Below are 23,281 nucleotides of genomic sequence, written 5' to 3'. Positions count from 1 at the left end.
CTGGGGTGAGTGGAAAGCTGCACCGGCGCTGCCGCTCGGGGCCGAGCACGCCAGCGACGCTCCTTCGTCCCATTTCCATCTTCCTGCCCCGTTTCCGCGCCATCTGGCCTATGGCGCCTTTGGCGCATACACCAAAGGCCGCAGAGCCACGAGGGGGGTTCCTGGCGGGTCGTGACCCGTGCCGACCTGCCAGAACAAAAGAAGTATTCTAATCGTACGGGGTGGGTTGGGGAGGGGGGGTGACCTTTCCGCTTAAGAACCGGGGACAAGCCTCGGCCACCCTCCCCAGCGGGCAGCGAGGAGGGCGGAGAAGCCATGCGCGGCGGGAGAAGGCGGACAGGGAGAGGAACCCCCGCTGCTTCGCACCACCCGGCCGTTACCACCGCAGCACGCACCCGGGCGGCGGGGCTCCCCCGCGGCGGCGGCGGCGGCGGCGGCGAGGGGCGGGCGGCAGCGCAGGAGGCGGAGGAGGAGGAGGGGGCGAGCGGCGAAGGGAGGGAAAACCTCGGCTGGGCGGCAGGCGCCGGCCGGCGCGGTCCCAGTCAGTCAGTCAGGCGCGGCCGGGCTGCCCGCGCTGAGGGCGGCTTCCCCCTGCTCCCCTCAGGCTCCCCCCGCCGCCCCCTCCCCGGGGCCGGGGGCGGCGGCGGCGGCCGCGTCCCACCCGCAACTTTTCCCTCCCCCGTGGATGGCTTTCGTCGGAGACCTGCAGGGGCAGCCGGGCGCTTGACACCTGTCCCCGTCCCCCCCCCATGGGCCGCCCCCGCGCCTAAGTTTGCCGGCGGCCGGCTCCCCTCAGCCGCCGCAAGGGCGGGCTTGAAGCCGCGGCGGGGGCCGCGGTGCCCCATGGCCGGCCGCCCCGCCGCGCCGAGGTGTCCGTGCGCGCCGCCCCGTCCCGCCCGCCGGGGAGCCGCCGCGCCCGCCGGAGCGCCGCAGCGGGGGCGCTGAGGGAGGCAGCCCCCGGCACACCGCCACCGGCTCGGCGCCAGCCGCCGTTGCCCGCCGGGTCGCTGGCGGCGGCGGCGGCGGCGGGGGCGGCGGCGGGGGCGGCGGCGGGGCCGCGGGATCCGTCCGCGCTCGCTGCCCCCGTGTAGTTGCCGAGTGGCGGTGTCCTCGGCGGCGGCCCCGCGGGTGACATGCAGTCCCTCATCTCTCCGGTGACCAAGGCTATCCTGGTGGCTTTGTTCATCTTCGCCATCCTGCTGATCCTCTACGTGATTCTGTGGTACATCTGCCGCGATGTGGATTGCGACCATGGGATCTGAGCGGCGCCGCGGGGCCAGGGCTTAGGAGCCGGGATTCACCCCGCGGGGCCGGCAGCGGCAGCGGGAGCCCCGCCGGGCGGCAGCCGCCGCCACCGCGGCCGGAGCAGGGGAAGGGGAAGGAGAAAAAAGAAGAAGAGAAAAAAAAAAAAAAAAAAAAAAAGAGAGAGAGAAAGAGCCGAGCCGAAAGAGCCCGGAGGACAACTGCAATCAAGAAACCAACCTGAGCTTGACCTTCAGAGACCAGGGTGACCCGGTGAGTCTCCGCTCTCGGCGGCGCGGGGGATGCGCGGGCGCGGCGGGGCTGCCGCCTGCCCGCCCGCCCGCCCCGCTCCGCTCCGCTCCCCGCGCACACACTCACACTCACGCACACTCACTCACGGCTGTGGCACAGGCCCCCCCCACGCCCCCCACCCTCCCACCCCGCTGGCTGTGCGTGCCTGAGCGCCTGCTACCCCCCCCCCCGGCACGCGTGTCCCCCTCCGGGGGGAGAAGCCGGGGACATCAATGGTGCCTGTCCCCGCGTCCCCCCCGCTTTCAATTTTACCGAGGGGACAACGCGCGAAAGGCAGCGCGCCCGCGGGAGCCCCCGGGGCCGGGTTGCGGGGCCGGGTCCGGGTGCGGGAGGAGCGGCCGCCGCGCTGCCTTTGCGGCCCCACATTGGTATGCAGGCGGTGGCTGCGCCGGCAGGCAGACCGAAAAGGTGAGCCCAGGGGATGGGGGGGGGACGGGGACACAGCCATTCCGCGGAGGCAAATGGGGGAAGTAGCGGAAAACGAATGAAGGTGTCGGGTGTCCGGCGGCAGGCGGACTTCGGGGAGGGGGTGAGAAGGAGGATGAGTTTCTCCTTCCCGGGGGAGGGGGTGGGGGGTGGGTTGGTGGAAGGAATTTGGGGAGATGGTGGAAAAATGTGCAAGGGGAAGTTCTGGATGGCAGCGGTCCTTGTCTGGTCTCGCCGACGCTGCGTTTGCTACGTGCTGCTCTCCGCAGAAGGGTTAATGCTGAAGGGTTAAACGCGTGCCCAAGCCCGGCGGTGTCAGAAAATGTTGATAAAAAAAGTACACAACTGACGAACATCTGTGTGCCGAGCGCACTGGGACGCTACAGGGGACGTATCCTGCCCGGCTGTTTTCCCACCTGAAAGAATTTGTCGTTGGCTATTTCTGCTCTTAACCGTTTGGTTGTATTGAATACCGTGCGCTAAAGCGGAGAGGCGGCAACACTTTGTGTTTAGAGTCAAAAAGACCTACTGAAAGAGAAGTGGTCCTGAACACTCGCGCTGTAAATGTTTCTGTCCTTGACAGACAAGCTGCCAGGGATCGGAGCAAACTCTAGCTGCGTGCGTTATCCCTGGCGGGGACCTATTCGGATGCCGCAGGGTGCGGGTGCGTGTACTCGGATGTGGAATAAGAGACAAATCAAATTCGGGTTTAAAGGGAGGGAATGGGGACCTAGCCAAGTGTAAAGTGTCGTCGTGGGATTCAAGATGATTTGACATTGAGTGTTAGTGAGCAAAAGCTCACCTTTGCAACAGGGCTCTGCATTTGGGAGGAAACTGTTCGGAAGTCGATTCTCTTGCCGTTTTGGTTTGTGCTTCTGTTCAGATTGTATTTCGAAGGGCTTTTGACCTGGCTAGTTGATCAAACATGACATTACCGTTAACGCATCCTACTAATGTGATTATAGCAGCAGTGACATCAATGTTTCCTTGCCCTGCAACTACAGTAGCAATGCATTTGTTTACCTCCCCCATGCACACTGAAATGTCTGTTACTCAACAGCTCTGAAGAGCGAGGGAAGAAGGGAGAAGGAGGGTGAAGCTCTTAGAGGCATTTAAAAATGGCCACAGCTCTGTTTTCCTTATGCGTTTAATTATGTAGAAATAAAATAACCTCCAAGTCCTCTTCCTAAAATGTTTTTGCGGTTTCATCGTACACTTGTTTTTACCTAATTGGCAAAAACCTCTTAACATTTTGACATGTCAGGTTGTGTCACATGTTCCCTTCCGAATTAACAGCAGTGCGCACCTTCTGCCCCTCTCCTAGCTGGCAGGAGCTAGCCGGCGGTACTGTTTTAGAGGCTTTGCCATTTATTGTCAATTATTTCACAGTAAACCAGTATTTCAAACTGTTAGTTATAGAACTGGATGGAATGTGGCAAATTAAAATTGTTTTCACAAAACTTTGAATATTGACAGATTTGTGTGTGTGACTAAATGCCTGAGGTGTTGATATGACCAAACGTATTTTATAGTACCCATCATAACTAACGTCAATCAGCTTACTGTTTGCAGAAACTGTGACCTAGTCCATTCAGTTACTGTCTGACCGTTAGTGTTTCCACCTGGCTCGTGATTAGTTTAAGCATATAGTTTCTAGGAGACCAGATATAGAAAATATTTTTTTTCCTAGCAGCTTTTATTCTAAATAAGGTAAATATATATGTGTTTATATATGAATATGTATATATGCATTTGTATAAACACTAACGGGTATTTTCCAGTCTAGCACAACTGAAAAATAAGCGGAGCAATGATTAGCAATATCATATTTGATTTATAGTTAAAGTCACAGATTCGTTGGCTTTGGATTAATGGTATGTGTATTTTATTATTGTGTATTAACAAATGCAAACCCCTAAAGATATGAAACCCACCTTTCCTATTGCTGCAGTGCCTGATCTAAGAGGATGAAATCCTGGCCTTGCTGAGGTCAGTGTGGAATTTTGCAGCTGTTTTCGATGGAGTCAGAAAAATATTGACAGATTTGCATGTGAATTTGAAACAACAGCAGGATGCTACTGAAGTTGAGAGAACTATTAAAACAGTAAACAAGGGAAAATCTGTTACAGTGGAGTGCCTGCAAACCTTATTTTTATATTTATTTACTTGCTTGCTCAGAAGTTTGGTGACGATTTTATTTCTATTTAGTGTTACTAGGTGCTCCTGCCCCGACTCAACAATTTTCACCAGCTTGCTCGTTCTTAGTGTATGGTAGTGTTTCAGAGGTGATATCTGAAATATCATCTGCAACTGAGATACAGAGTACAATAGCATCAGGTAGATAGACATCAGCTGTAAGTATTTTTTGCCATAAGATGAGTTGTAACGTCATGAGTAGTACCTTTGTTCAAGGCAAAGACAACTTGTTATCATGTTCCTACTTGAGCCAAGAGAAATCTTTACCGTATTGCAAAAATCGGTAATGTTATAGGCTGAAAGTGTGTTATTAGTCCAAAAGCAATTTGGTAGGCTGGCTATTCAAGCATCGTGTAAAAGGATATTTCAAACCTTTGCCTTCTTGTGTGAAAAAGACTGTGAAGAAGTTACCACTGCTTCATCAGCAGAAGTGTAATGAATTTTATGGATTAATTCCTACTGCAAGGCAGCATGCTATAGGGTGGTCCCAGGAACCCTGTCATGTCTGACTTAAACGTGTGGTATGTTTCCGGATAAGTCATTCTTTACTCAATCCCTATTCAGGCAACTGCCCTGAAGGTTCATTACATATTTTCTGGAAGTGGCACGTAAGCGTAACTGGACAATGAACATCTCAGGTTTGCTTATTTTCTAGTTCCTTCCTCGTAAAATGGATTCATAAGAGCCAGTGCCTTCGTGGTATTCCCTCTGTGCATCTTGCACCATTTCCCTAAATCAGGCTTAATATGCGCATTGAAGATCATTCCGGCATGGGAGGGTCTCTGCAGAGATGAAAGGTTAGCCAAGGTCCAAGGATGGCCAGTGCTGCATCCTTGAGATGTCCTTGTGTCATACGAGTGCTCAGCTATACTTTTTCCTCTCCAGGTGAGTGTAGAGTAACCTTCAGGCTGCTGTCAGGCAGGACACGTAGAGCTGCCCTACACAGCTCCAGCCCCATTTAGTGGAAGGCTCGACGTAGGAGCGATTTTCTACTGTCTGTTTTACGCAAGAGGTCAGACATGGTGATTTCGTAGTTGTTCCTTGTGGCCTTAAAATCTCTGACCCTTCGATTACTGGTAGTGTGACAAGCACTCGGTATGATTTGTATGTTTATAAACAGCTTGGGGGTGGGATTGTGGGGATTAATTGTATGATTTATGCCATAATTACAACACTTGAAACTGGCAGGGCCCTTTAAATGGTAAATTTCGGGGCAGCGTTAGGGAATACAGTGTCGCTGTAACAAGTGTATTAAACCTGTGGCATGAGCAGGCCATATCTTTTCTTCTTTCTTTGCTAGAATAACGATCTTGCATTGGTAATGTTAATACAAGCTCTGGTGGTGGTGTAATGGAGTTACAAAGAAGAGGAGTGTTTGCCCTTCACCTGAAGAGCAGGCTCTGCGCACAAATCGCCTGGCGTGCTCCCTCTCTCCGGCACGGCACTGCTTCGGGGCTGGAACTGGACATTAAAATGTACGGAAAAGTTCCACGGCTTTTTCTCAACAGATGACGTTTTCCCCAGTTTTAGTTCGATGCATGAGTGTTTTCTCTTTTTCCTCCTAAGCAGTAGTCCTCTGAACTGTGACTATTCAGTGTATAACGCGGTTTGTAGACAAACTGCACAAATTGATTTTCCTGAAGTGGGCTGACAAAATGATGAGTGTATTGGAAAACAGCACACACTTTTTATTTGTTGTTCTACATTAAGCTAGGTTTTTCAAGTAAATATCCTTTAAAATAGACTTTTTTTATTTTAGCGTGCTGTTTTTAATATGCATAGCTAATATGGTTCATATAGTTGCACAGCAGCATCTGCTCTTGTTAGAGGCACTCCAATGATAGCTTTCAAAATTCTGCCCAAATGAGAAAATCCGAGCTTCAGCTTGGAGGGGCTCATAACACTGGCTGCTGTTGAGCAGTACATCTTTATTTTGAATGTTTTGATGTACTACTTTGGAATGCTCAAGATTCTTACTGGTGTTTTTATGAATCACCGTTAAATTAAATCATATGTAAAGGATACCAATAAGGTGACATTCAGAGTTTCTTTGTGGAACATATTATGAATGTGGATTATGGTTGAGAAAAAGATGTGGAAAAAAAATTGATTGTGACAAATTAAGAAAGAGGAAGGAATGGGAAAAGAAGGAGGAATGCTACATCAAGATGGAAGAAGTGCGACTCCAGAGTATTCAAATTTGAAAAAGTGCCGCTAATGTGGAGTCCCATGCTAAGCTCACAGGGCAAAAATTGCCACTTTCCTTTACAGTATGTGCATATACATATATACACACACACATCTATATGTGTGTGTGTATATGTCCACATACATATGTACAATCTATAAGATCAAGTTAGAAATCTGCAACTCTAGAACGAGCTAAGAATCTTTACCTGGATGATTTTATTCCTTTATTCTTGAAGCCCAGCTCTATTATTGCCCAATATGCATTTGCTTTAAAACCAGGTAGTGTTGCAGATGCTTTCTTGAGGACTTTGTGATCAAACATGAGTGATATCGTACACTGAAATTATACATGAATCATTTTTATAAAGAAAATGCTAACACACTATTCACTTTGAAAAAAAAAATGAGTTCAGGTTTGATGGACTAGAAGAAATACATTAATAACAAATAGATTTTATGGCTTTTTTTTCCCACTGACCTCAAAGAGACAAAGCCCTCATGTACTAGTGAAAAAGCCTATTAGGTAATTAACCTATTATGACCAAGAAATATATGTGAGAAAAGAACATCTCAGATTGAAGATAGAAGAATTGTAGTATTTTGGCTAAAAACAGTAATAGCAAACACCTTCTTACAAAAGCACAAATCTTTCATGTAATACATCTTTTATACTTATGTCTTTAAGTGCAAAGGAGGAAAGAAACCCCCTGAAGTTATGAGCACTAAAACTTATGCGCAGTGAAACCTGCTACATGATTATCATGCTTTTGAGTTATTCCGGTGTTTTATGTAAAGCCTGCCTGAGAGAATGTTTGGGTTTGTGTGGAATAGGATAATCTATGTTCCAAAGGCTGGGAAAAAAAAGCACCTTTTGTACGAATAGCCTCTTCCATATTTATTGCATATTGGGGTAAACCTGGACACATGAAGAAAATTTTATTTGCTGTTCACTGTCCATTTCAGTGGTGTCGCATGTGCTATTAAATAAGTACTCAACAAACTGATCATGATACCTACAGCAAAAATTAAATAAGGTCTTCATTAAGTTGTGGTCTTAATGCAAAATATAAATGACATGGTTAGCTAACTTGCAGGACATGTTTCTTACACAGCTCTTTCAATTAATGTACTTCTGAACATACTATCATCACCACCCTTGTGAGACATGTATATAAGAATGAGCTTAAAACTAAGTTTACAATCAATCTCCATTCTAATGACTTGCTTTTATTTTCTACTGTAATACCATTCTGACATGCTTAATAGGGACTATAACTAAGTGTGAGTTTAATGAAGTCTTGGTATCGGTGAAGGTAAAAGGAGGACACTGTGAGCACACAGAAGGACACTCATCAGTACACATTTCTAGTGACTGACATGGCATAATTGAACTTGGCTGCGGTGACCATGAAATGGAGTTCAAGATCCTGAGGGCAGCGAGGAGGGCGCACAGCAAGCTCGCTACCCTGGACTTCAGACTTCAGAGAGCAGACATTGGTCTCTTCAGGGATCTGCTTGGTAGAGTGCCATGGGATAAAGCCCTGGTGGGAAGAGGGGCCCAAGAAAGCTGGTTAATATTCAAGGATCACCTCTTCCAAGCTCAGGATTGATGCATCCCGACAAAGAGGAAGTCAAGCAAAAATGCCAGGAGGCTGGCATGGATGAACAAGTTGCTTCTGGACAAACTTGAAGACAAAAAGGAAGCCTACAGAGGGTGGAAGCAAGGACAGGTAGCCTGGGAGGAATGCAGAGAAGCTGTCCGAGCAGCCAGGGATCAGGTTAGGAAAGCTAAAGCCCTGACAGAATTAAATCTGGCCAGGATGTCAAGGGCAACAAGAAAAGCTTCTATAGGTACGTCAGTGATAAAAGGAAGACTAGGGAAAGTGTTGGCCCTTTCCAGAAAGAAGCATGAGACCTGGTTACCCAGGACGTGGAGAAGGCCGAGGTACTTAATGACTTTTTTGCCTCAGTCTTCACTGGCAACGGCTCCAGCCACACCACCCAGGTCACGGAAGGCAAAGGCAGACACTGGGAGAATGAATAATCGCCCACTGTAGGAGAAGATCAGGTTCGAGAGCACCTAAGGAACCTGAAGGTGTATGTGTCAATGGGACTTAGTGAGATGCATCTGCAGGTCCTGAGGGAACTGGTGGATGAAGTGGCTAAGCCACTATCGATCATATTTGAGAAGTCATGGCAGTCAGAGAAGTTCCCACTAACTGGAAAAGAGGAAACATAACCCCATTTTTAAAAAGAGAAAAAAGGAAGACCTGGGGAACTACAGGCCAGCTAGTCTCACCTCTGTGCCCAGCAGGATCATGGAGCAGGTCTTTCTGGAAGCTATGCTAAGGCACATGGAAAATAAGGAGGTGATTGGTGGGGATCGAGTGCACCCTCAGCAAGTTTGCTGATGACACCAAACTGTGTGATGCGGTTGACACACTGGAGGGAAGGGATGCCATCCAGAGGGACCTTGACAGGCTTGAGAGGTGGGCCCGTGTGAACCTCATGAAGTTCAACAAGGCTGAGTGCAAGGTCCTGCACATGGGTCAGGGCAACCCCAAGCACAAACACAGGCTGGGCAGAGAATGGATTGAGAGCAGCCCTGAGGAGAGGGACTTGTGGGAGTTGGTTGACAAGAAGCTCAACATGACGTGGCAATGTGCATTTGCAGCCCAGAAAGCCAATGGCATCCTGGGCTGCATCAAAAGAAGTGTGGCCAACAGGTCAAGGAGGGTGATTCTCCCCCTCTACTCCGCTCTCATGAGACCCCACCTGCAGTACTGTGTTCAGCTCTGGGGCCCCCACCATAAAAAGGACATGGACCTGCTTGAGCGAGTTCAGAGGAGGGCCATGAAGATGGTCAGGGGGCTGGAGCACGTCTCCTATGAAGACAGGCTGAGAGAGTTAAGGTTGTTCAGGCTGGAGAAGAGAAGGCTCTGGGGAGACCTTATAGTGGCCTTCCAGTACCTAAAGGGGGCCTATAAGAAATCTGGAGAGGGAAATTTTACAAGAGCATGTAGTGATACAGGGCAAGGGGGAATGGCTTTAAACTGAAAGAAGGTAGTTTTAGATTAGATATTACGAAGAAATTCTTCACTGTGAGGGTGGTGAGGCACTGGCACAGGTTGCCCAGAGAGGTTGTGGATGCTCCATGCCTGGAAGTGTTCAAGGCCAGGTTGGATGGGGCTTGGAGCAACCTGGTCTGGTGGAAGGTGTCCCTGCCCAGGCAGGGGCGTTGGAACTAGGTGATCTTTAAGGTCGCTTCCAACCCAAAGCATTCTGTGATTCTATGAACTGTGATGTGAGTTAAGAGCTATGGGATATGCATTTATTCATTGATGCAATGAAGCAGAGAGATGACACATTACTGCACCTATCAACTTCTGCTCTCAGGCCATTGCAGCCTGGCTATTCACCTCAATTTGGGGATTCTGGCACCAAAGAGTCTAAGATTTGCAGAAGCCTGAGCACTGCCAGTCTGTGAAGTAAGACTAAGTAAAACCTTTGTAATGCATCTTTAGAATCATAGAATTGATTGAATTAGGTTGGAAAAGACCTTTAAGATCATCGAGTCCAACCGTCAACCATGCCCATTAAACCATGTCCTGAAGTGCCTTGTCTATGCATTTTTTGAATACCCCCAGGGATGGTGACACCACCACTTCCCTGGGCAGCCTGTTCCAATGCCTGATGACCCTTTCAGTAAAGAAATTTTTTCTAATATCCGAGGACATCAAGGACATACAAAGACATATCAGAGTACTCCCTGTAAATTCCTACAAGTCCTGTTAACCCCTGCTAGGGAACAAATATGTGACCTCAGGAAGCAAGTAGCAATAATGATGATAACAATTAACGATACCAAGATTTGAATAGAAATTTTCTTCCAAGGCTCTTAGGGTACTGCCCAGAGCATTGTAGATCTGCCATCCACATTTTACGTATGGAGAAAGCAAGCTATGGGGGGATCCAGTGACTTTTTAAAGCCACGTAGCAGTTCAGTGACAACATATAGGATAGTCTCCAACACTTGCTTTTCCTCTGTCTCTCAGCCTCTAGAAGGTGACAGAGTGTAGTCTTCTCATGTTTGCAGGTGACACCGAATTGGATGCACCAGCCAATAGTCCCAAGGGCAGAGCTGCTATTCAGTGAGACCTAAGGCAGGCTGGAAGAGTGGGCCAACAGGAACCTAATGAAACTCAGCAAAGTGAAATGTCAGGTCCTCCACCGTGGCGAGAAGAGCCTCTGCAACACCGTCAGCTGGGGATGGATGGGCTGGGGAGCAGCTCAGTGGAAGAAGCTCTGGGGTGGTGGTGGGAAGCGAGCTGAATGTGAGCCAGCTGTGTGCCCTGGAGGCAAAGGCGACCAACAGCCTCTGGGGCTGTATGAGCAGAAACATAGCCCGTAGATTGAGGGAAGGGCTTATCCCCCTCTGCACAGCACTTGTTAGACCACATCTAGATACTACGTTCGGTTTTGGTCTTCCCAGTGCAGGACAGGCATGGACAAACTGGAGGGGGCTCAGAGGAGGGGGCAGTGGGGTTGGAGCATTTGCCCTGTGAGGAACGGCTGGGGAAGCTGGACTGGGTCAGCCTGGAGAAGGGATGGCTTTGGGGGCACCTAATAGTACCACTGCTTGCAGTGCCTAGAAGAGGTCACCAAGGAGATGGAGCTGGGCTTATGACAGTGGTGCATTGAGAGAGGATAAGAGACAATGGTCATAAATTGGAGCAAGGAGGGTTTGGACTGGATGTAAGGAAAACCTTTTTCCCTACGAGTACAGTCAGGCAGGTTTCCCAGAGAAGTTGTGTGTTCTCTGTCCTTGGATGTTTTCAAGACCCCTTGAGCAACATGGTCTGACCTCAAAGCTGGCCCCACTTTGAGCAGTAGAGTGGACTACAGACCTCCTGAGGTCCCTTCCAACTTCAATTATTCTAGGTTTGTATGATTCTATGAACCATGTAATCTTGAGAGTCTTCTACTGGAATGAGCAGTGGCTTGCTTGTTGTAATGTACTCTCTCCCTTAACTCGTGACGTGTGCTAGCCAGGTAAACCAAAAAGATGGAGGCGCAGAACTGGGACTGGGTCTGAGTGGGGAGCTGTTCTCAGTAGCCCTGGCCGTCCTTAACATTTTACACCTGCAGCTCCTACACAACACTCCGGGGTCTCGCATGGTCTGCAGCTGAAGTGGGACATGGCAGTGCATCACTAGAGCAGAGCAACCACTGTGTTGATACATGTGTTGAGAATGAAGCCATCACAGGTAATAGTAGCCTGAAGATTGAAGACAAAAATTGCAATGTACTTATAGCCTGTTTAATTCTTACACCTCTGTGGGGACTCCAGCACATTTCTAGGAACTGGAAATTAATTCAGTTACATGCTCTGACTATAATATAATCGTGCTGGGCATACTCTTGTGCAGTATAACATTTTCCATAATCTTGTCCAATTTTTACCTTACTTTGTGTTTGTCTTCAGCTGTATAAAGCCTGTTAGTTAACTATAATGTCCATACAGGTAGTTGGTACAGTAGCTTTTTCAGGTACCGCCTGGCTTGAATTTGAGCTGCTTTGAAGAGAAAAACAATCCCATGGGAACTGCATGCTTCAGCATCAAACCTGTCATCTCATGCCTAGACTACTCACAGTTTATATTTAGGTGGAGAACAGAATACTAACTGGAGAAAAAAGCACTTAATGCAAAAGGCCGTTGTACTTCTTTTTTCCCAGGTAGAAAAAGTCTTCTCCTCAGCGCTAAGAATTGTGCCATGACACCTGCCTGCCGGACTGGATGGTGGGCAGGCGCTGGTGAGAGCAGGGAGGTTTCACAAAGGGATAGTGGATGTGCTTTATTCTGACACTTCGGGGTACACCCAAGTTTATTCCAAAATTACAAGACTAAGTTATCAAGGCTAACTATTTTCAGTGCAAATTCAAAATAAATGAGACCTGCAGTGCATCTGTTGTCAGGGGTTCAAACTTGGATTCTCTGATGTTAGTACACAGAGTCACTGCCACCCCCCTTATTAAACTCATGGAAAGCCACATTTATATACCTGAGTTGATTTTTTTACTTGAAGATGTGTCAAATCATGATGGAAAACATTTTGAGCCTAGACGAAAACCCCAGACCGTTACATATTTGAATGCATAAACTGCTATATTGGAGATTCCTGAAGTGACTTTAATTTTTTTTCTCTCATGTGGGCTTACAAGCTTGGAGAGATTTTAAATTAAAGGTGGAAGAGAAGAGAAAACTTGCTTTTTAGGTGAGTTTATGAAAGCTCTCTTAGTTCTAAAACTAAATTATGTATGAAGCAGCAAGATCCTGTATTGTGCGTTAAATTCACATGACGATTCCCTTTTTAAAATTTTACAGAGTACTCGGGTGAATTAACTGGATATAGGTAGTACATTTAATGTATTTATTCCAGAACTTCTATGAACCTACTGCCTTTAGGAATTGAATGTCCCAGGAACAAGACATTGACACCAAATTCATTTCACTTGAGTCCGTGTGTTGGAGGTGCTGTGGATTCCATGGATAAACGTGTGACAGTATTATGAAATAGTTTTACCTTTATTATCAGCCAAGGGTTTCTTCTCTTACTTCTGGCTTCACTAATAAGGTCAGCTGGAAGGTAAGGCACAACAGAGGAGGCTGGGACAGGCTTGGAAGACACTGCAGCCGCTATTGTGAGTCATTCCCTTTTAATCACGTAGGCAAAATCCTATGGGCATGTGGGATGATACACAAAGGAAGGCAAAATTTTGCTTGCCTGGGAGGAGCTGTTCATTTGTTACATTCAGCTGACTTCAGTGGAGCAGTGCCAATTTCTGTTAGCAAAGGCTTTGGTTCTGAGGATACATATATGCGTTAATAAATGGTTGAAGTCCTTCAGGCTGCAGACAGTAGCAGCCAAGTAAGTGACGTAGCTAGGTTGACATCCAGCCACCTTTGTCACTCTCAGCCCATGTAGCCAAGTACCCTTTTTTTTAAATGATTTGGCAATGATTGTTGTGACACACAGACCTTAAAACTAATAATGTGTATTAATAACGTGTAATGTGTGTTCTGTATAAGACGTTGCTAAATTAAAAGGCAAACTGTTAACTCATGAGATAAAAATGTTCATGGTATATGGTTAAAAAATATAGCTATGTAATGCGTGCCTTTGGTTCAGCAGTTTTCATGAAAGAAAGTGAAAGGATCAGCACTCCAAAGAACTTCTGTACATACCAAAAAGGAGTCATTCCTGGATAATCTTGTGGGTATGCTGCTGCTATTTTATGAATGTCAGCTGGGCATATACACAGTTTGCTCCTCTAGATGATGAGAGAAATCAAGTGGTTCTTGTGATAACTGTAAAAATAACTAAAAGCCTCTTGAGATTCAACAAGGAGAGGGCTAACTGAAAGACAGCATCCTGCATGGGGTGTACTGGTGGTAGCTGTGCTCTGCAGCGGGAGGAAAGGTTTGCAGGACACCTCACTAATACTTGGAATGAGAGATTAGTGTATAGTATAGCGTGGATGGATGGATGGCAGGCAAATCCTTTGGGAACTTGCAAACCCCAGATAAGTCTGGGAATGCCAGACCTTGCGATGCATTTCTCACATGGGGATACTCTGACGACAGAGAAAAGAATCTACCCTGACAGGGGCTATCCAGTGTCTGGCGAGGAGGTGAAGCGTAGAGCTAGACCGTGACTTCAGGACATGCTGTATTCTGGCAGTCACCCTTTGGTGCAGGCTTGGAAACAGTCTCAAATGCACAATACTAAATCTATAGTGGTGTGCCTCAACAACCTGATGTTGTGACTCAGTGTGGGCATGTATCAATGTGTTTAATGAATATTTTATCAAATAACATTTTAATCTGTGTAGTGAGATGCATTTCTTAATTTGCCATTTTCAAGATAGCTGTTGGTTGAATTAAGCCTGTGAATGACTTTTCTTTTACATTCTTGTGATGCCTGCACTGGTACTGTAACTTCATTTCTCTTTGAGCTACAGTTTTATGAGTAGAACAGGTGCTTGAACTGTGAAATCCATTTATATTTCTCTTAATACTTCAGTTATATAAATGTTGAAAGAGTGTAGACATTGCTCTCGTAATCAGCTGGTTGGTGTCTACCGCTTGATTTCCATTCTGACACAGTACCTTTACACTTCTTTATCCTACCATACAGCCCTACAGCCACCTACCAGCCTCATCCTCCTCCCACCAGGGGTGTTCTGCTGGAAACCTGTGCTGGATTTCCCTTTCAACACGTAGGCAGTAGTTTTTGTGCCCTGATAGGGGACAGGCTGAAAAATGCAAAATTATCATTACCTTTGAGCATCATGAGACAGGACACTAAGTGCTTTCAATGCAGAAAGTGAATATATTTTTCCGTCTCTTGCTGTAATAGTAGCAGATGGCACTTGTGGCCCAGAATACTTTGTCCTGTGAATAATGGTCCTTGCTGAGGAAAGCTTGTTTTTCTTCTTTCCATGTGTAAAAAGTTGATTTTTTAAATTGAAAAGCACAAGCAAATCTTACTGTTTATCTGCATTTTGCTGGTTTTTTTACCAGTTGTAATGGTTCTGTTTTTTAAAACATTCTCTGTGATATCTATTACATTAACGTTTGCACCAAACTGATTTGTTACTGTGAGTTTAGAGAGATGTTACAGATATGCACATATGTACACATATTTCTTACCCATGATGCTTGAAATAACAGTGGTCACTTCTCATTTGTCCATTTCCACTGAATAGACCATGCTTTCCTTGTTTTGCTTAGTTTTGGGTCACAGTTTATTACATGGACTGGGTCAGTGCCCAAAAAATGAAGGGTGAGACTGCTTGGTTTGCAAAAGCAGCTCCTGGAATTCCTGACAATCTGAAGTCTCTTTGGCTTTCCATTACATTTATGCCAACTTTTAGTGAGGACAGGAGTGAGAATGGAAATAGACTCCATCACAAATTAAAGGCGCTTCTGAATTAACTTTCTGGATGGACTTTATCACCAGTCAAGACAGTGGCCTGTCCATGCCTGTCTCCATTCCTACTCAGCACCTTTGGGTAGAGGATTCTCTATTTCAAGAACATCCTTAGCCTCGGTGCATGGCAGTGGAATGCCCTTCTATCAGTGCTGAAGCACCGTGGGGACCCCGTGGTCCTATTACTTGACAACACTGAGATTTGGAAAGTCTCTTGGTTTTCACCTGACCTGGACACACTCAGCTCTTACTTTTTTTGGATGGTGACAAGTATGTATATCTTTATATAAATTTTACAATTTAATATAAAATGTAAGTGATAAAATCCATAAGCATAGTTTTATATAAAAAATCAGTCTAAATACAGATCTATACAGAAACATAAATCAGGAAATGAAGAACTAATTAAGGAAAGGAGAAAAGAGATAATTAATTTTAGATTGCTTATTAGGTACAGCACTGAAATACTACATTGCTTTATTAGTTAAGGACAAAATGAGTAAATAAAAGTAAAGAATAAACAATATTTCTTCCTTTGAGAAAGCTGCTGTTCTCTGTCTCAGTTAACCAAAACATAAAAGTATTTCTATAAACATCTCATGAAAAACAGTAGCATCCGTGGGTTTAGTACTGTTGCAAGGTTTTTCTATTTATATTTGAGCATGGTTTGTGCCTTTTTACACAGAGCAAGACCTACTGGAAAAGGCCTAGTCAATTTGTAGAGAAAACTATTGATTTTCCCGTAAGTTTAAATGCACTGGTGTGGAAAGGATGGTCTTACACTTCTAAAACATTTTTCAAACAGAAACAGTGGTGGGCTTTGACCAGCCTGCATTTGTGTTTGCTCAGGACCCAGCACCTTGAAGGCAGAATACTGTAGGAGTAGGAATAATATCACTGCAAATAGAACAAAACCTGTAATAACAGGAATAATACCTAGCATCTATACTGTAAATATAAAAACTGCATAGCACTGTGATGTCCAAACACTTTACAGAAAAGATGGGTGTTAGCCCCCCTGCTTTAAAGAAGAGGAAACCAAAGCTGAGGAGGTTAGGAGCACTTCCCCTGAATTCACCACCAGGACAGTGGAAAAAACAGGCTTATAAACCGACTCTGCACATCCCAGTCCAGTGAGCTACCCTTGAAACTGCTCTGGAATAAGATAATGATGTTGGTGATTACTGTGTTTTGATCTGAGAATGTAGTGGTAACGGGTTACATATCACTACACTATCATTTTATGTAATTTGCCAAACATTTATAAATAATTCAAACTTCAGGTTGGATGTGGCACATCAAAGGAATCTTGTCACATCCCCTTGTCTTTTTACATCAAAGGAGCATTGGAGACAGTGCTGACATGTTATAGCCATTAAATAAAATGCAGGATTTTGAAGTGAATGACATTTGAGTACCAGACTTTGGCTGATAATGGGAAAGTAAGAGCTTTGCTAATAAATCTGGTTAGAGCACTGCCATCCCGAGGACAGTCAGAGGAGTATATTGACACTGGAAACCTTTGTCATTTTAAAGAAAGACTAAAGGCTGTTGTTGACAAGATGAAAGAAGGTTGTTGGGTAGAGAGGCCAGGGTTCTTCACTGTGACCATTCCTCTTAAATAACATGCCATTATTTTTAATGACATATTCTTCATGTCAACTTAGGCAGAAATGGGAACCACTGCTTTCAGCAAAAGGAAACAGCATCCCAGACTCCAACTGAAAACCGAAGCAAATCAAACCTCAGATTTCATTTTACTAAAATGTAAAACTAGACACGTTTGAAGATATTGTTGACCTTCAAGCTCTTTTCTTAACAGATGGTGTTGCTGAGTGTTTGAAGTTGCATAAATGAACACATTTAGAGATGGACGTGGTGCAGAGGAAGTCTAGAAATACTTGGGAAGGATTCAGAAGGCAGAACTGCCCAAGAAATTAAGAAAGCGCCCAACATAAGCAATGACTATCCATGGCACATGGGCAAAAACCAGCACAGTTTGTTATTAGTGACACAGGAAAGGAAACAAAATTCATTCTCTGTGAGGACACTTAAAGTACTGTTGGCCTTTTTAACTTGGAGAGTTGTGCTATAGGCAGGAATGCCAGCTTCCCTGGAGTGCATGTGAAAGAGGTTACACAAATGAAACCAACATGGAGAATCCTATTAATGAGTGAAAATGCAATACCTCCTGTGACAGGGGATTTGGAAGGTAACGTATGCAATTTAAGGAGGTTTCAATCAATCGATTACACTGCTCGCTAGGAGAGAAATGCCATTTTCAATGAAAGCTTAAGAGATGTTCTATTTAAACTGTCTGGATATTATTAATACATCATGATTGCTTTTTTAGGTATTGTAATAATTTCAGCAGCAACGAAATGTAGATAAAAGGTCTACAAGGATCATTAGTTTAATCTATTGACGTGTACAGTGCTTCACTGCCCTCTTTTGCCATGTACCTGGAAGAGCAGCAGTCACAGTAACAGGTGCTATCACAGCAGTGGGCACCTTTCTCTTCCAAGGCATATACCTTCTGAAGTGGCTTGCACACCAGTGACGGCACACGAGCGATCCTTTGGGAATCTTCTCTTTCTTGCTACAAAAGGAAAAATACTGCAAATATGATGTCTTTTTTTTACATGCCTAAGGACCAGATATTCATCCTTCACTCCTGCAGATTTTCCACTGAATTCTTAAGTGATAATTAGAATTTGATCCCAAGTGGATTTGTTCAGAAGGTATTGCTACACAAAACATCTCATAGGGATCCTCAAGAAATAGAATGAAAAACTACATCAGGGCTTGCCCTCTACATGCATTCTGCTGGGAACCAGTTCAGCCTGGTTAATACTGCATCTGTAAGCTATTTTGCAAAGGAAAAAAACACCTTAATTGTTTATTATCTGTCTGTCTTGCTTATCAGGAAAAAATATGTTTAGAAAATTCTGCGCTAGCCCTTTCAAAATCTTCCTGTTAGTTAACAGGGCACACTTGAATAATGTTTATAGTTCTCTTTCTATTTTTCACAGTTGGCAGTACCCTCTAGCAGCTTGAAAATTATTTTGGTTTTCCTACCATTTTGACACTGAAATTTATGTAGAAAAAGAATAGCCTTGGGCTTATGTTGGTGTCTTATTGTCTTGCCAAGATATTTTTTTTGCTTTTGCACAAGCATCACTGACAGTGAGAAGACAGCTCTTGGAACAGTTTTTATCTGTTAGAGTTCCTGCAAATTTAGTAAAGAATAATAATGCGTCATGAACAAATTAATCCATTCTAAAGCAGAGTTACCTCCTGGGTGAACTTTGCTGTCTGCATTTTTACAGCTAGCACTTCCAGGGTTTGGGTTTTTTTATTTTATGGGGAAATGAGCCTTTTATGCATTAATTATTTGTACAAAAATATAGGTTGAAACATACAGAAACATATGACATAGAAAGTGTTTATGCTTACATGTTACATGTATCCAATTACACCATTTTGTTGGAAATTATTAGACTGCCAATTACAAGATCTAGGCTTATAACATATAGCCAAGGTTTGCTTTTAATGTGAAGAGGTAATAATCTGAGGATGTTTAACTTTTATTTCCATCTTGTCAATGACAACTCATTTGTCGCCATTGAAAATATCTAGTGAAATATTTTCAATGGATATTTCCGCAAGCTAGCTAATAGCATCCATTGAGAAGCTGATACAGTAGTGTACCCATTGCTATATTACAGTCTGGGAGCAGGGGAGTTGGATGGAAGAAATTGCGAAGACTGTTGGGGAGGCAAAAGAGCATTGCACAGCTTGAGAGCTGTTTTGAGGAGGCGGCAAAGCTGGGGAAATTCAGGGTGGACCATAAGAGCATGCGGGAGCACTAGGACATAAGGAAATTAATACTACTCAGCCCCTTTCTCTCCCTGCTAAGATCTACATTTGGCCCAGCTCCAGTGAGTTTTCAGCATATGTATATATCAGCGTACCTACCTTCCTCCAGCAGACTGTAAGGAGACTGAAGAAGGAGCTCTGGCTGCAGCCCAGCTGAAGCTGTGGCACTGGATATGAACAGGCAGCAGTGGTAACACAACTGCCTGACAGATGTGTGAAAGTTGCCTCACACTTGGCAGCTTCATGATACTAAATGTGTTGAGGTAACAAACATCACGGCATTCGCAGCAGATCATCTATGATATACTTTCCCTTGCCTTCCCTTCCCTGGCCTGGCCTTGCCTTCATTCCATTCCATTCCATTCCATTCCATTCCATTCCCTTGGCTTGGCTTGGCTTGGCTTGGCTTGGCTTGGCTTGGCTTGGCTTCCCTTCGCTTCCCTTCCTTTCCCCAGCTCTACACATCTACAGACAGCAGATCCTAACTGGCACAGCCCTTCTAAAGGTCTATGAAATGCTTGAGTTCAGTGCAAAGGTTCCTTTTTTTCTTTTTCTTTTTCTTGTTTATTTTAGAAGAAAACCTCCTTTCAAGCCAAAAGACCAGAAAGCTAAATTACACTTCCAGGATACTCAAAAATCTGTTTCCTACTTTAAAGTCTTAATTTTATTTTATTTGCTGAGCATAAAATGTGTGAAGAACTGGAGCACCACAACACAGCAGCAGCGTCAAAAACCTGTAATAGTAGGACTTAACTACCACCCCATGGGGTTAATGGAAGGCATCTACGTTAGTGTTTTAGGTTGGATCAAGAGCATGCTTTTGAAATGAGACTGCTCGTTGTTGCCACTTCCCAGACTTGGGTTCATATCACAGAGCTTTCCCAGCCAGCGTGACATGGCTTCTCTTTGGGCAGCACAGGATGCAGTCCAGAAGCCCTCCTGTGTGCTCCAGCTATCATTTACTAGTGATACAGGTCACACACAGCTGCCAGAAAAATATGGCTATCTTTTGGAAGTCACAGAATTTTCCTAAAGCTTCAACTGTAAGTGCTTCAAACTCTAACTAGCTCTGAACTGACTCCAAATTGTTGCTTGGGACTGAATCCACAGAAGTGATTTTTCCCGTGTTTTGTAGGATTTTTGGCTGTGTGAAGCAATCATTGATGTCTCCAGAAACTTCACCTGTGAACTCTGTCTCATTATGACATTTGGGCAGCTTGTGTACCAGCAACTGAAGCTCCCTACCGTGGGTATTTTATGAGACATCTGATGACTCTTCTTTATCTAGCAACATCCTGTACTTGATAATATTTTTAGCTCTAAAAGTGTATAGCAGTAGCTGTAAAAATCTAATTTAATTAAGGTTAGTATCAGGAAAATACTAACATGTTCATATTTTGTTTTCCTATAATTTGGGAATATATGTCATTATAGATACAGATAATTCTGCAATTCTCTTTATGAGGCTGTAGCTCTAATCTACAAGGCAGTTGGATGCTTGCCATCAACTCAGATTAGTCCAAGATTTCACTTTGATTTTTCCATTATATTATACAATATTTTTCAATTTCAATGATCAAATACAGTATTTCAGTGATCAAAATTTTCACCCAGTGTAGCCAAATGTTAGAGAGAAGTATCCTCTGGCTTGCTGTTACTCAACCAAATGATTATTTTTATATTAAAAATGCACAATATTTTGTGGGTGCAGCCATAAAAAGATGCAAAGGGCAGTAGTCATGCATGTCCCATTGAACTTCAAAGGAAACCGATGCCAAAAAATGTTAGGATACTTTAGGCATTCCAGTATATTGGGCAGTAAAAGAACAGCAATAAACACCAGATTATTGAGAATTCAAATGGGATGTTTATAGGGTCTGTCAAAAAGAATAAAGAAGTGGGGTAATCTTGTACCAACAGAACTGCATACCAATTGCAGCAGATTATCTAATTATAAAAAAATTAAGTAAAAAAGACCTGCACATGATCTTTAGGCCCAAATAGTCTACATGTCAGAATAACAGTCTGATCCTCTATAATGAATTTTGAAAAGTTGTAACCAGCTGGGAAATTGCTGAAGACTAATGCCTGTATAGCTTGCTAAAGAGATAATAAATCTGTAAATAGACAAGAGACGTGTAGGGGAGACAGGATTCAATTCTTCAAAAAATTGAAGCAAGGAATCCCACCATTACTGTTCAGTAAATTGCATGTTTACCTGTGGTTAATTACGATACAAATGGTAGAAAAGGATGTCTTTGAATATCTGAAGTATGAAAGAATGGCCACCAGCACACATATGAATTTCCAAAGATAAAATCGTATTGGATAATGTCACATTTTTCTGAGGAAATTAAAGAAAAAAGAATTACTGGAGATGGTAGTATGCCTAGAGTGTAATAAAATATTTGATACTGTGTCTCACAAAGCACTGTGTTGAGAAAGAGAAGATTGGTTTTGGTACAGTGAACACTTGTACCAACATTGACAAACAGCTTACTGGAGGACTGTATGAAAGGTGGCAGGAGTTAGGAATTAGACAGGAATGTAAATCACAGGGCATACTTTATTTAACATCTCATGTGTGGTCTGCCTTGACTATGGATTCCTTTGGTCAGGAACATCCTTGGTCTTGTGTTTCCCTGGTCCATAGTAGACTTCCCTTGGGAGCAGGGTGGTAATAATAACTGATTAGAAAATCGAGGATGTATTTTGGAAATTTCACTTTCCCCATTTGCAAGACAAAATTTTCTGTGCAGGGTTTAGTTTAGATTAATCTCTAATAAAGTTCAGGGGACTTTTCCCCTGGATCTATTATGTGGGATTCATAAAGGCTGATTTTTAGGATGGCCACTCTTCCTTGGATCTTGTTTTGAGTGGCAACAGGAGAGATCTCCATTCAGCATCTGATTTAATTACTTTGGGTCACCATCTGGAAAGGTTCTGTCACTCTCCGTCAGCAAAACAGGAAACTTGGAGATCTTACTCTTTAGGCTAATCAAAGGCACATAAACAAGTCCTAGTCCTGATGAAGTCAGTTCAAACCTTCTCAGATTATATCTGGATGAAGTTTGGGCAGATGTGTCACAGTACTGCACCGCCGAGGTAACTAACAGGGGCTGATTTCTAAGAAATGGTCTGAACTTAACATCAGAGGAGGGAGTTTGCCATTGTTATTTGGAGAAATCTGTAAGTACACCAGTCACCTCCATTTGCAACACTGATAGGAAAACTTAAGCTGCCTTAAAATGTAAAGTTTGTCAACTCCTTAAATTCAAGCAGAGTGGAAATAAATTTTTCCAGGCAATCAATATCTCAAGCTGGTATGGTAGATTGGACTCCGGCAGAAGTGAAAACTCTCCTCTGAAAGCACTTGGTAGAGCAGTCAGAAAGCCAGGCTGTTCCCACCGCCTCGTTCAGTTTCCATCCTTGGGCACCAAGGAAAAATGTAAGGACGAAAGGTGCAACGCCTGAGCTGTGACTGTATTGCACGGCAGTGGTGCGTTGACAGCGGTTCCTTGGTGATGAAATGAACTCCAAAGGCCAGCTGAAGCAAGTGGCTGGTACCTTCCACCCAGGATGTGTCAACAGCAGCATCTCCCTCTGGATCGTAAGTGAGAAGAGCACAAAACCGACTTGGGGCAGAAAATGGTAATGACCTAACATCACTGTGTGACTTGGCAAACCAAAAAAATCCCCAAAGAGCTCTTTTTAGTTCAAAAGGCTTTAATATCAACCCCACAGAAGTCACAGCTGTAAACACTATTTGCTGATAAGATAATTGTCGCGCACAGAAAATAACAAAGACCGATGCCTCCATGGCCTGGGCATCCTACCTCAGCTCCCGGAGTCTGCAAGAGGCTGGTTCTTGAAGACACTGACAGTACCATGACGATGTCTGCACACCTGAGGATCCGGCTGTCATCAGGGTCTCTAGGCCAAGCATATCCCATCAGATTTGGATGTGGAATAATATAAAAACTATAGAAGACTCAACAACATGAATTTAAATATTAAATGCATAGTCAAGCTAATTGGCAAGA

General features: G+C 44.5%; 1 protein-coding gene across 1 annotated transcript in view; it reads left to right on the top strand.

The window, feature by feature from the left end:
* The first annotated feature begins 1,409 nt into the window (after positions 1-1,409).
* The window catches only part of ZBED1 (zinc finger BED-type containing 1), an 83,651-nt gene continuing 61,779 nt past the window's right edge, over positions 1,410-23,281 (top strand). Inside the window, exon 1 of the mRNA XM_049834490.1 lies at positions 1,410-1,515. The gene's annotated coding sequence lies outside the window, so the exon portion shown is untranslated. The remainder of the gene's footprint in view (positions 1,516-23,281) is intronic.

This window comes from Accipiter gentilis, chromosome 31, assembly GCF_929443795.1.
Source record: "Accipiter gentilis chromosome 31, bAccGen1.1, whole genome shotgun sequence".
Taxonomy (NCBI): domain Eukaryota; kingdom Metazoa; phylum Chordata; class Aves; order Accipitriformes; family Accipitridae; genus Astur; species Astur gentilis.
The sequence above is the reverse complement of the archived record's forward strand: the minus strand, read 5'-3'. Positions and strand labels throughout refer to the sequence as shown.